The 5,063-nt window shown below is 34.1% G+C and overlaps 1 pseudogene; it reads left to right on the forward strand.

Moving 5' to 3' along the window:
- The window catches only part of LOC106469647, a 33,766-nt pseudogene that overhangs the window by 12,713 nt on the left and 15,990 nt on the right, over positions 1-5,063 (forward strand).

The raw sequence follows: 5,063 nt of genomic DNA on the forward strand, positions 1-5,063 counted from the left end.
TTTCAATGTGTGGATTAGTCTGTAGGTACTTCTTGGGAGACATGGTTTTTAATATTTTCATGAAATAGCACTTTGTTAAATTCTAAATCCTGGTGAATGTTAAAGTGAGTGGGAAACAACCTCCTAACAGGAGCATTATAAAAGGGGGAAGGGGGGCAAAGAAGCCTGACCTCTTGTGAGTCTACTAGTCCAGAGGGGGGCCCTAGTCCTACACTATGTTGGATTATGCGTATATGAGTTAATCTAGCCCAAATGGAAAAATCTAGCAGAAAATGCCATTTGCCCATCCTAAATACAAAACTGAAGTTTCTTAGAATATTTAAGTGTTTTTTTATAGCCTTTGTAATATATTTTTAGGGAAAAACTGTAATTCAAGCAGAAATTGATGCTGCTGCAGAACTAGCCGACTTCTTTAGGTTCAATGCCTACTTTGCGAAGGTAAGTAACATTTTTTACTAAGTTATACAAGTTAACAAAATATTAAGATTTTGAGTCCTATAATCCTTGATAAAACTATTGGACTAGTTCCTCACCAAAAACTCAATTTTTTAAAATGATATTTGAAAGAAATAAAAAAACTAATATATTAAAATTAGCACATATCTTAGTTGATGTTTAGGTCTTGGGTGGTTAAAAAATGCTATGCTGAGCTAAACATGGATAATGCATGTATCTGGTTGACCACAGGTTCAATGGATGTATATGAATTATCTAAGTTATATGTAAATTATCATTAAATGATACTTTATGATAATATCTTGTTACACCGTTTATCAACTCTTTCCATGTAGTCCAGTTCTATCGTGGAATCCCTGTATTCACAAATTTTTTGTACATCTACTTAGCACAAAGTTTCAGCTTATAAGCACATATGGTTTGTGTGTTACTAGGAGTGTTATAACTATTGTTAATTTTCATCATTTGTGGTAATATTCTAACTGTTGGATTGTTTTATTTTTTTAGGAGTTGACAAAATACCAGCCTCTATGTCCTTCTCCTTCCATATCGAAGAATACTTTTAGACACAGGGGAATTGAGGTAATAAGATTACTTAGTGTATCTGTATAGACCACTCCCTCTTACTTTTCAGATTTAGAAAAACAATAATCTAGTGTCTCTTCAATTGATAACTACACATTGAAACACTAACTTAGAGGAAGAACCATGTCTCCCAAGAACTACCAACAGAATAATCCACACATTGAAACACTCTAACTTAAAAGAAGACAGAAAAGTATACAGATACAAAGCTTGAAACAGATTAATTGAACAAATTTTATTCTAATATAATATCACTCAATGCTTTAGTGAATGCTATGATCCTACTTCACTAAGTTAATATGACATTGTACTATACATGCTTTGCACTTAGGATATTGTTCAAAAAGCAATTGATTCGAGTATTGAAGCGAGAAAAGAGTGGGAAGCACGACCCATATCGGAGAAGATTTCTATTCTGCTGAAGGCAGCTGACCTCGTGAGTGGCAAGTATCGCATGGAGTTGAATGCAACAACAATGCTAGGGCAGGTAAGTCATAAGCTGTTGTACATAAACTTACATAGGCAATAAGGGACCTGTTGGTCCATCTAAGCCATCCCATTCTGTCAGCCTTTATTATGCAAGTATTTATCAAGCCTTTCCTTAAACTTCCTTAAATTTACTGCAGTCACCTCATCTGAAGGCAATTCATTCCAAAGACCAACCTTTCTATTAGCAAAATAAAGCTGTCTTAGCTGAAGATGACTCCTAAGCTATACAAATTTTGATTTGTGCCCATAGTCCTATCATTAAGTATGAAAAACAATGATGCATATACAGTGTCAACTCCATTAACAATCTTAAACTTCTCAATCAGATCCTTCTACCTTTTCTTTTTTCAAGAAAAAATAATTTCTGAGGTCTTAACTTGTACTCATCCTAGTAACCCTCCTCTGACCCATTTCCAAAAATCAATATTCTTTCTATGGTAAAGAGCCCAACACTGAACAAGGTACTCCAAGGCGGCCTAACTAGTGACCTACACAATGACATTGTTAGATTTTTAGACTCATATTCAACATCTCTGTAGATATGCCCTAAAAACCTGTTTACCATGCCATTAGTAACTGCATACTGCTTGGATGACTTAAGAGAGTGATGAACCAGAACACCAAGGTCTATTTCTTCCATAACACTGTTAAGGTTATTCCCATCAAAATTATACTTATAACTGTAATATCCCACATGCATTACCTTGAGTTTATTATAATTAAAAGTCTTCTGTCATTTATTCACTAAAAAATTCAAATCCTTTTGTAAAGCAGCAGAATCATCCTCATCACAGCTAGCAGAACTTTTAATATCATCAGCAAATTTAAGTAATTTATTGACTGTTTGTTCATCTATGTCATTGATGTAAACCAAAAAGTCCTAAAACTGAGCCCGGAGGTAACTCACTTGTAACATTATTCCAGTTCTGAGTAAACTCCATTTATAACAACCCTTTGCTTTCTTCCGTCCAAAGAGTCTTCCATCCATTGAGCCAATCTATCCTCCACACCTACAGAAATAACGTTTTTTTAACACACCTTTCATCTGACACGTGCCAAATGCATTCTGAAAATCACAGACACATGAAATCCACACATGTATGCTCATCTACATAAGCAGTAACCTCTTAAAAGATTTTCAAAAGAGTAGTAAGGTGAGATTTTCCCCATTGAAATCCAACAAAAATGATAAACTTTGTTAAATGACTTTGCAAAGCATCTTTTATCTTTTCCCACCAATAATAGACTGGGTCAATTTTATCACTTCCCTTGAAATGAGGAGTAATATAATTTTATCACTTCCCTTGAAATGAGGAGTAATATTAGCCAAATTCCAATCTTTCTTGGTGCCCCTGCCCACTAGTCAAGGATGTAGACAAATCTTAGCAAGTGGCTCATGTATCCATTCTTTAACCTTTTTCAAAAGGCTTGGGTAAATATTATTCTTTAAACTTCCCAATTTTTTCTTAACCAGCTCACAATTAATGTGACCATTTTGTTCAATCTTGTTTTCATTGAACAACCGTTCAGGTTGAGGAACATTACTTAAATCTTCATTAGTAAAAACTGAAGAAAAAAAATATAATTTTTGAAATCAGCTCTCCTATAATCAATAGATATTAACTTCTGGTGTTATCTGTCAAAGGCTCTTCCTCCATCCTAACATTCTGCTTACCCATGATGTATTTAAATAAGTCCTTACTCTTAATTTTTACATTTTCAAACAACCTTCTTTCATATATATTGATTTGCTAATTTTCTGCTTAACCAACTCTTTTGATCTTCTATAATCCTCCAAATGATGTTTTTTTCTATAATTTTATCCTTTATGCCCTTCATGAGCCAACCTGGTTTTTTACTTGCAGCCAAAGCTTTTTTTCTATGAGGAACATATCTATCTTGAATATTTAAAATGTTTACAATTTTTCCACATTTGAACAGAAACTCCAATTAATTCAGTTGCTTAGTTAACAGTGGATAATTCTTGTCTCATCCCTCCAAAATTTGCTTTTTTTGAAATTTCAAACCAAAATGTCATTACTCCTGATCTCCACATGCAACAAAACATTAAGCCTAATTGATCAATAATCACTTGCACCCAGATGTTCTCCAAACTTCACCCTATCAACAAATCTTTATTACAAGATAACAATAAATTTAAAATTGCATTGTTCCTGGTAGTTCTCAAATTAATTGCTGAAGAAAATTATCATGATCAGTTTTTAAAACCCGTCTCCCTCATGATTTGACTACGACATTTTCCAATCTGTTGAAATCTCATCAGTTTCATCTGGTAGTCTGTAATAAATGCACTCCATCTCACCATCCGTAAAAAGCCAACTGGTGGTCTATAACATATGCATTCCCATCCTGCCATCCTCAGAAAGCCAACTGGTAATATACAGTCTGTAATAAATGCACTCCATCCTGTCATCCTTAGAAAGCAATTGGTAGTCTGTAATAAATGCACTCCATCCTGCCATCCTTAGAAAGCCAACTGGTAGTCTGTAACAAATGCATTTCATCCTGCCATCCTTAGAAAGCCAACTGGTAGTCTGTAACAAATGCATTTCATCCTGCCAACCTTAGAAAGCCAACTGGTAGTCTGTAACATATGCACTCCATCCTGCCACCCTTAGAAAGCCAACTGGTATTCTGAAATAAATGCACTCCATCCTGCCATCCTTAGAAAGCCAACTGGTAGTCTGTAATAAATGCATTTCATCCTGCCACCCTTAGAAAGCCAACTGGTAGTCTGTAATAAATGCACTCCATCCTGCCATCCTTAAGAAGCTAAGGGAATAAATGAATGAGTACGTTTGCTGGTATTAGGATATAAAAGTGCCACTGATTTTCGTTGTCTTACTGGTGAGAGTTTAGAAAAGTTTAAATTCAAATCCTATACTAAGTAATACTATTTTCAGGTTTAGTTTTGTTAATTCCAAAAACTATATCATTTACTACTTTCTACCCACTCTGTGAGTTTACAAAAGTACATAAAGTGTCCTCGTGCATGTACTTAAGATAAAAGCATGTCCCAGTGGAGAACTGTTTTAATCAATTGTTGACTGCTGTTTAAATTAGCGTAAAGAGAACTGTTCAATTAAGTTTATAATTTCAAAAAAACAGGATTTTGAAACATTTATCAATCTAATACAATGTACTTAAAGTAAAATCAACTTACTGAAGTTGCCCAGTAATATTTTGCTATCTTCTTGGAATGATCAAATGGCTGCAAAATATAAGAACACTTGTAACTTTCAACACTTTACTGTTTGTAGTTGAATGGCAGACATACTCATTTGTGCATTAACTGTTACATGCTTACTTCATTAATCGTTACACTCACACTTCATTAACTGTTACATTCACACTTCACTAACTGTTACATTCACACTTCATTAATAGTTACATTCACACTTCATTAACTGTTACATTCACACTTCACTAACTGTTACATTCACACTTCATTAATAGTTACATTCACACTTCATTAACTGTTACATTCACACTTCACTAACTGTTACATTCAC

This window comes from Limulus polyphemus, unplaced genomic scaffold, assembly GCF_000517525.1.
Source record: "Limulus polyphemus unplaced genomic scaffold, Limulus_polyphemus-2.1.2 Scaffold3591, whole genome shotgun sequence".
NCBI lineage: Eukaryota > Metazoa > Arthropoda > Merostomata > Xiphosura > Limulidae > Limulus > Limulus polyphemus.